The sequence below is a fragment of the Clinocottus analis genome, unplaced genomic scaffold, assembly GCF_023055335.1.
Source record: "Clinocottus analis isolate CAN_PGR_092001 unplaced genomic scaffold, fCliAna1.0.p SCAF_20, whole genome shotgun sequence".
In the NCBI taxonomy this organism is placed as follows: Eukaryota; Metazoa; Chordata; class Actinopteri; order Perciformes; family Cottidae; genus Clinocottus; species Clinocottus analis.
Window position 1 is genome coordinate 3,918,118 of NW_027175932.1, and position 9,707 is coordinate 3,927,824.

Here is a 9,707-nt window from a genome sequence, read left to right on the forward strand (position 1 = left end):
CCTGTGCTTCACACTCTGAAGCCTGCACACACACACACACACACACACACACACACACACACACACACACACACACACAAGCTAAGGAGGAGGGGGCACCCTTAGGACCTGTATTCCCTATATGGCATTTGCTAAAGATATACAAATGCAACATCGCTCTGTCCAAAGCCTCCACTGCATTTTGTACTGGGCGTGAAGTGTTTAAGCTGCTTGTGAGATAATGGAATGGAAAACAAGCTAATACGCAAATATGCGAGCTCCCTTTTGGCTCCTTATTTACATATCATAAAGCTGCTCAATATTCTTTTAGGTCAAATGACTTCTACGTCATGTTAAATCAGTCACTCGTAGTGATGAACCCGCAGAGAACTGTTTCCCTCAGCTCCGTGTAAGCTTTTAGCCTCTTTGAGTTAATTGTTGCGCTCCCATCGACCTGGTTTTCAACAGCATTAGCAAAAACGGTTCTACTTTTCTGAAAAAAAAATCAAACCTTTTCTCCCTCCTAGCTCATTGAATACTGCTCGTTGGTCAGTGCACCTCGCCGTCTGATACAACGCACCGAGGCGCCCTTTATTTTCTGTATGAGATGCTTCAGGCTTTCTACTAACTCCAATCGTTAAAGAGGCAGAAATCGAGGTTGCACAGGTCACCTGACCCCAGACTGATGTTTGTGTCCTGTGTGAAGTCAACGGTGACCTATTTTACCTTAGCTTTGTTACATAACGTATGTATTTAACTAACGAACAGACTTCTTTTGACCCACACCACAATCTTTTGGAAACCTAGCCAAGCACTTTTGTTGCGCAAGTACATCTGAGTAATCCGACATTATCGAGTGTATTTTTGAAAGAGACTCTGCCGGTCATCTTCACAGATACCGCCATGTTGGTACCAAACATTGGCTCGAAAGAAAGTCCGTGGCGGTACCTGAAGGCCATGGCAGTTCTTTATGCTACGCTTATGAAACTGCGTTAGCGTTAGCTTCGGAGTGCAAAACCGAGGTACCGCCTAGCTAACGTATACGAAAGTCGTGTTTAAGTGGTAGAGATATTCTCTGAGCAAAGACGACGGCTACACCGCGAGACTGAGGTGAGTGAGGCAAAAATATTACACTGAATTAATGCTGCAAGATGCCTTCACAATAATTTCATACCTCACACTGATTACCTGGAATAGTAGACAGAATACATTCACGTTTTAAAACCGTGTGGTTTGCAAAAGGAATCTTTACGAGTGATTTGTACTAGAACTAGCTAGTATGTTGATTTAAATGTGCCACAGACAAACGCGACGATCAATTACGTCCAATTAAATGTTCCAGTCCTACATTTCTGTATGTTTACTTGCGCAGTAGATAGAAAACTTATGTTCCAACCCTGTGACCTTAGCCCTCGCTTCTCTCAGGCACCTACCAGCAGGCCTGGGGACAGTTTGTATGTACGTGTGTGTGTGTGTGTGTGTGTGTGTGGGTGGCTGTGTGACTGAATGGGACACTAATGAGCTGACTGATTACAGTGGAAAGCCTCGGGTTATCATTAGCTCTCCGAGGATCAAACACCAGATCAAGTCAACAGCAGGGCGGAGAGATGCAGGCCTCAATTAGATATTTGTTTTTTTTCCAGAGGAAAAGTGGAGAAAATCTGTACACATCTGAGGAAGGAAAGAAAGGAGCACCTTTTTCTTTTTTTTAGGGTACAAAGGGAGATGGTGGAAGTTTGATTCTGATCAAAGAGCGAGGGAGAGATTCGCAACATGCCTCGAACACTTGAGCACGAACCCTCACTTGTGGATTTAAATTCATCCACTATTGCATCGGTAGCCCCGGCAATGGGATCCCTCAGACAATCGGGGGACGAACGCCACACAAGAGGAACAATCTCTCATCACCGGGCTTAGAGGTTTTTTCGCAGACGGCTTTGATTGTCTCGCTCTCGGCTGTAATGAGATAGCTGCTTGCCTGACGTCTCCATGAGAACGCCTGCATTTCCGCACGTTACTATTAGCAGATTGATCAGGAGCAGACAGCGCTCATCGCCACAGCTGAATAAAAGACCAGGGCCACTTATTAATGCTCGGGACCTGTGCTCCCTTCCCCTGAAGATCTGCCCACTTCCACACAACAGTTTATTGGAGTTTTTATTATTTCAATCGGCCATTGAAAGAGTATGTTGCACACACCGAACACCGACGATTTAACAAAAGATAGGAATTTAAAATAGAAGACGAGTGTTCGAGGCTAGTGTTATTTTGAAGTGCCATGTTTTTTACATACTTATGATACATTGTTTAAGTTTTACTTAGTTTACATACAAATTTTAGGCACAACTATGATGTTATTCCTAAACCTAACTAAGTGGTTTTGTGGCTTAAGCCTTTTTTTCATTCAGAAAGATAACTGTGTTCAGCCGATTGCATGCATCGTGTTGTTACTAAACCTCCCTCTCTGCCTGTTAAAAGAGTGTTTTAAAATATATGATTTGGTCATGGAGGAAATGAAATAATATGCAACATAAAAACTGGTGCTATGGAGAAACAGACACTTTATTACCAGGCAGGTGAGGGTTAAACAAAAGACACTTCTAAGTTGCATAATAGGAAGTGTTTTTGGAGGTTGGCCTAGAACTGAATGTCAAGATAGATCTGCTTATTTCATTTTATAAAATGTTCCTTCTTTCTTGTTCTGTCTCTCATCTTTTAGCCCTTTCACCACATTCCTTCTCCCAAAAGAAATGGTGGCCCAAACCAATAAAATAAGGCCTGATTTGCAAGACACTAGAATCATCCTATTAGGGATATATATCATTACCATTCTCAAGCTCTACTTTATTACAACTTTTGACGTTTTTGCGACATGCCGCCTACAACTGGATGCAATAAAGTATGGTTCCCTGACAGGCCTCTCTACTGGCATCTCACCGCTCAGCTTTTCTTCCACTCCTCTTTTTATCCCCTGCTCCCTTTCTTTGGAGGCCCTCTGGACCCCATCAAGGCTCATTCTGTTCATCCCACATGTGAGGGGTCAGCGCATACCCCACAAGAATAAACCAGCCACTCAATGTGAGGATCTTTGTGTATGTCCTCATCCCCCTACCCTCTTTTCTCTCTCTCTCTCTCCCTCACTTACTTGTGCCCTATAGATGAGAATTGGCTCCTTTCACGGCTCTTCCCTCCCCCCCGGAGCGGACTTCTCAGGGCCCTAACAGCACAATTCTATGCCTTATTGCTCCAGCTCCTCCATGGAGAGCAGTCTCGTCAAAGCATTTGTGAAGACACAGAGGGAAATGAACTGGCTTTGTGCTCGGTCTTGACATATAGGCGCGATCACGTGGGGAAGTTTGTGGGGCAAGCGTTTAACAAGAGAAAAAGGGCAGTATGTGTAAAATGTCTCTTTGAGGCCTCCAAGTGGCAAACTTGGTCGGGGAAAATGCCAGGACCTGTTTAAAAAATGAAGCAGTTTTATGAGTTTGGCCCTTTGCTGGCTGTCGTCCAGCTTAATCCACATTGTGTTCTGACTTCCTTACGGGACCCAAAGCTGGTTTCTCAAGCTCATCTCCACCTCGTGTTTAATCTCCCCCAGCTCTTTCATTAGGACCACACCATGTGTTGATTCTAAAGAAATGAAGCGGACACCTCATTTTGAGCAAGAATGAGCCGGAAAAAGCTTTTGTCCACGCCAGGAATGCCCATAAGACAGAGAGGAAGACTGTTTGGTCTGACTCGGGTTGCTATACCAGTGCTGAAGAAAGCCATGGCAACGCAAGCGAGAAGGTCTGCCGGACCGCATCGCGCTGATACCACGCGGCGGCGGCGGCTCCGGGTTTGTCATTCCAGTCAGGCCTGACCCAAATTACCACATCCCAGGCTAAAGTGGCCTACTTCAACCAGCTCACACGCACAGACGTAGTTAATTGGGCTCGCATATATTCGGCTGATAGCGATAATAAACAAAACATATGGATGTTTGAAGTCTAATCGCTGAGGAGATGGCCCTGTTAATGATTTAATACCACAGTTCACAGCCCATGGCTGCCGGATTATTGTGACTTCCCGATTGTTTACCCAATATGTCTACAAGCCACTTTTTCCATCTGCAGTTATAAATCACAGCATTTTAAGCGTAATAGTCTTTTATGTTTTCATATGTTTATTATCTCTTATCAACAGCCTCGGGGCAAAATCTGCTTAAAATGGGAAGAGCAACAAAAAAGCGATTAGGACCATGTCTAGAGAAGCGTTCTGGTGGAGCAGGAATTGGTAAAAACAAACAGGCTAAATATTAAAGGAAATTACAGGAATTAAAAAACATTGTTTTGCTCACCAAATAAACTTTGAGTGAGTTTCTTTTGCAACTTCACACAATATTCTCTTCTTGTGAGATTTGAAAAACAGGAACACAACAGAGGGGTGATATTGGCAGTCCTGGAAATCACATGAATCCCACCTCCAATACACACACACACACACGCACACACACACACGCAGAGAAACACACACCAAAGAATGGCCTTCATACCACCTGTACCGCCGAGTCTCTTTGCCCAGAATACAGTTGAACTCCAAACTTTTCTGCACAAGTAACCGCCTCACCATCCAATCACACCTACCCACCGAAAGCCATGCATCCGTAAGCGTGTTACCAAAAAAGAAGAAAAGAAATCCACTTACTTTATTTTGGAGGTCTGGTAGTTGTATATCAGAGCTTGAAGAAGTATTTTCTCTAGGCTCTTTTCATCTGCACCTCTGCCCCGCTGTCCTGCCTCTCCAATACTATTTCTCTTTGTGGGCTGAGCATGCGATAGCTGTGTAGTTTTTTTCTTCCTTTTTTGTGTGTGTGTGTGTGTGTGTGTTGCATGGGGTGAGGGGAGGGTTGGTGGGTTGGGTGTTGAATGCCGGGTTTCCTGACTCGTGATCAGGAGCTCATTACCCCCAAGGTCACTCCAGGGACGCCCCTGCCTGGCACTCACTGGGACACCAGAGAGGAGACGCGAGATTGCCGACGAAGAGTGTGAGAGAAAGAGAAAGGAAGAGAGCGGTTAAGAGCCAAAGTGCCTGGGAGCTCCACGGGGACGAGGAGACGGAGCCGAGAGAGAAAAAGTGATGCCCAGATACATATAAACAGAAAGAGAAGAAGGGAGAGACGGCGGAGAGCCCCTGATCCAAACGCTAACAGAGGGGGAGATATTCAGGAGGAGCGAGCAAACACAAAAGCTAAATGTGTCTGTAGGAGCCTTGGATGAGCTCACGGAGGAAGCAGCACAGCCAAACTACAGTTATATAAAATATCTTGTTGATCCATGGAAAAGTGAGTCCAACCACAGCAATCAGTATTGAAAAGCACCAGCTGGGCTCTGCACTTTTTTTTTTTTAGCTTTTTAAATGGGAAAGCATTGCAGAAACATACTTTCTTTGTCATGTGTGACTGACGTCTTGAGTGTATATCTTGAATTTTTGTCGCACGGTTGAATGCTTGTCTGACATTATGATATAAGTGTTTCACTACTTTAATGTTGTTTATTTGGGAACACTGTTTTTTTGTGACGACATAAAGTAAAGTCAGTGAGATGAACATTCTGGCTGAGATGTATAAACTAATCTGTCGATTACTTAATTGATTTGTTTCATGGAGAATGAAACATAGATTTTTGGTGTATGGCTGCTGGTGTTAGCATTAGCTCCTGTAGCTAGCGTTAGACGTGTTGTTAAAGATAGTTTAATTTGTGGAAAACGCCAAAATCAAACAGAAGTTTGTTAGGATTCATCTTCTGGAGACCATTAATCTCTGAATGAAATTCTGTGGCAATCCATCCAATAGTATTTGAGGTATTTCAGTACGGACCATCGATGCTGCTATCCATGGAGCTAATAATAAAAACACACGTTAAAACTTGTGAGGAGCATGAGGAGTTAGCGAAGAGCACCTTTGTCAGATGGGCTGAGTAACTATTGAGTAATTTGTTTGATTTATTGACTATTTGGCTATTTTTCAGCCCTAAACAAAGTACCACAGTCCCACTTGATTATATGTCTGAGTTGCTAATTCATCACCAAATTTTGCAGGAACGGTTTAAAATGAGGCTCCTTTTAATTGTCATATTTTAATTTAGATAATCAACCTAAACATCTGTGTGCCAGTGAAATCTATTGTCTTTGTATTTCTCCTCCTGTCTCTCCTCATCCTCTCATTTTTCTAGTTCGATCAATTTTAGCTGTTGTTTGTGGCCAGATATGCTTTTAGAGGGCGCGTGGTAATAACGTGTGTGTTGTACTCTCAGGGTGTTTGGAATGGCAGATGGCTGGAGATGACCCTATAGACCAGCGCTGGCAGTCTGCCGCAGCTGGACAGGCCTGGATTGACAGATTAAGGCACACACAATCAATAAAGTCTACCATTAGTTCTGTCCACAAAGCCCTATGTACAATACTGATGTCTGACCCCCTCTATGTAGTCCACACACATACAGTTATGGCCCTATATTTCACTTTATAATGCTGTCTTTTCTGGCTCGAATTATTGATTGAGTGGCTGGCACCGACTCATTCTGCAATTGAAAAGAAAATAGCTCATAGTGCCAAGAGAGCAGCTCTTTAGCTCGTAATTTTTAAGATAACCTATTTTAGTGCCAGCCTGCTGTTGAGGTGATACCCGGAGCTATTCACAATGTGATTATAATGCACCATTTCACTACTTTAATGGTCATTTACAGGTGGAAGCATATTCAAGAAGCATTAAAAAGTGTGATGGAGACTCTGTGTCATTAATTCTAAAAGAGGGGCACAGATTAGCAATAATGGTCACCAATGATCTGCTTCATTCTTAAAACTAATACCGAAATCTTCCTAAAAGGGCTGTTTTAGAGTCGAAGATGAGTCAGTTTTTTTCCAATAAAGTCTTGTCTATAGAAGAAAATTGCAAGTCTCTCTGATTACCATTACAATTACATTAAATTTGAAATGTTTTCTCACAAAGATGAGGGAAAAGTTCTCTCTAAAGTCTAAAAATGAAAACACAGACGTCTCCCAGAAGGATAACGCCATTGTAGCAACCTTTCGATCACTAGGTAGCCATGCACAAAAGCATACCCTGATTTATTGTCTATTTTACGTTATATGGGAACATCATTTACGAAAATGAACATCATGATGAATTGAGGAAGACATCAAACTAGCAGTGTCGACCATAAACTCATGTTTACTGAGGTAATAAATCAAGTGGGAAGTAGAAGGCCATTTTCCTAAAGACATACAGTAGAGTCGTCCCTCCTTACTTCCACATTGGCTGCCACGTTACCTCAGTAGTGCTAGGTGAGTTAGCGGTTTACGTTAGCTGTAAAATATGAACAAAAGCCTCTCCTCCGTGTGTCGAAACAAGCTTCGATCTGCACAGTGATGTGTTCAGCCACAAGCGAGGTGCTACTCAATACTATTATACTCAAACTTTGATTGATAAATAGCAAAACAAGAAAAATGATGTCCCTTTTCTGTCCAAAAATCTACTTTTCCCTCCCACCACTTCTTTCAGCTTGATACATAAAATGATGAAGTGGGTAAAGAGGTGATGTGTGAGAGACGCGATGTTATAAATTTCAAGAGACGCCTCGACCACCTTTTGCCTTGCCACTGAAAGCTTGTTTTGAAAGTCCTCAAAGAGGTTCAGTGTTGAAAAATTGTTGAAATTGGCAAGCAATAGGCCAGCAGCAAAGTAATGGATGATTTAGTAAGGGAGCCTCTAGGCTGGTTGGTACATCTGCCTCAGAAAGATATGCTTCATCTAAAGTCTATAGATTAAGCCAGAAATAAAAGCATTGATTTTTGGACAAGAACAAGCAGTTGGACAAAGTTGAGGATTAAGCTTCGCCCCAGTACACACATGGCCCAATAGCATTAAAAAACAGAAATTCTGCAAAAAATGTCTCCATATTCTGCAAAGACTGCAGCTCCACATGTTCAGCATCATGTTGCACTGTTGGGGGATTTCAGTGATGGCCAGCAATTAGTATGACTCATGGCCCCCCGCCGATAACGATATACCATTTCACTGCTGCCGTCTCATATTCAACTCATTAATAATAGATTTCATCCATTTGCACCCCCCTTTGTCCCCCTCCGTCCTCCCTTAATGGTGTGATATGCTTTAGTGCCATCCATGAGGAACTTCTCCAATGATATCACTTCCCACATTTGATTAAATGAGATATGACAAACGATAAAAAAAAAGAAAATTATGAAAAAAGATCCTCGACAGACGAGAGATTTTCTTTTTGGCTAAAAAAAACTGAAAAATGGGGCTCGGGATAACAGTTTAAACTGATAAAACAGAGTTTGAGTGAAACGTGATCTTTATATTGAATCCACCGGCGCCCTCGTTAGTTTTGCTCACTTTCAAATTGGCTGTTGTCGTTGTGAGTCTGAACAAAGCCGGGAATGGAGTCACTGTTGAGCCCCACTAACCCTGTTCGCTCAACTACATGTCCGCCTGCAGCCCAAAAAGAGGGCGGCACTGACTGGGCCTGTTTGCGGCGAGAGTCTGATGAAACCAAATGAAATCAGCCCGTCGAAGTCAGCCACACTCTTTTTCTTCTTCTTCTTTTTTTAAAGCCGCAGATCCATGGGCTCTGCGCCTCCATCCCATCGCTCCCCGACACCAACACCACAAAGTATCCGCACAGATGAGGGAGCAGGAAAATGGTCAAAAAAATCCTTTTTTTTCTCCACACCTTTCTTTGGTCAGCTAGTATTCAATTTCTGCAACATGTCTGGGAGGAAATGGAGATTGGATTCATGGTTGTAAAAGAAGAAGAGAAAATAGCTACGTCTCAGAGAAACCCCTCAAATCATTCAAAAGCTGTTTCAATGTAAGATAATCAGAGAAAGCATATTGGAACCCTCAATAATATAACATACCCCAGAGTCCAGTGCACATATAAGCTTTCTTTACTGTTATTATGCATTGATTTAACTCTTCGTATGAAGAAGGTGCTCGAGGTCGAAATGCAGGAACAAAATGTTCTGGCAGTGAATCACAGAATGTACCCCGCAGGCCGCGAGTCATATCAAACACAGGACCAAACACACACACTCGAAACATCTGTGGGGCCATGACCGCCATTTAAATCTGTATCCGGCTAAATACTGCATGCAGCTGTCTCCCCGACACCTATTTAAACAAGTCGAGTCAAGTTTATTTCGACCTCAATCACCAGTTTGTCTCGGAGGGCTCTGCGATACAGCGCACGGTGCCCTCTGTCCTTGCACCCTTGATTCGGATGGTGAAGTGCTCCACAAAAAGAAATCTTATCAGGAAAAGTGAAGAGACAGATCTCAGGATATAGAGCCAGATAGAAGCAGCACTATTGTTATTAGTCATTACAGGAGAGTGCTGCAGTGATGACGGATTATTGGGGGCCACCCTTGAAGTCAGCATTGTCCTGTGTCCCTCGACAGAGAAAAATAAGATGCCACATCTGTGGCGAACCAATTTTAAGATGCTCGCACATTTTATTCAAGTATAAACGCATTCGGAAGAACTACAAACAAACTACACGACGATCACATGACTTCAAGTCAGCGCCACGTAGCTAAAAGCAGACTTGTGTTCGAAATGATGACGTTTTGTAGCCTCATGCAGCAACTTGTATGCAATCGCCTTCTTTAAGACACTGAAAAGCTTCAAAATCACCCAGAAGGTTTCAAAATATGACATCTGGTCT

General features: G+C 43.0%; 1 protein-coding gene across 1 annotated transcript in view; it reads right to left on the reverse strand.

The window, feature by feature from the left end:
* ptn (pleiotrophin) overlaps positions 1 to 4,971 on the reverse strand; it is a 38,340-nt gene extending 33,369 nt beyond the window's left edge. The window contains exon 1 of the mRNA XM_068586196.1: positions 4,666 to 4,971. The gene's annotated coding sequence lies outside the window, so the exon portion shown is untranslated. The remainder of the gene's footprint in view (positions 1 to 4,665) is intronic.
* Between the last annotated feature and the right edge of the window lie 4,736 nt (positions 4,972 to 9,707).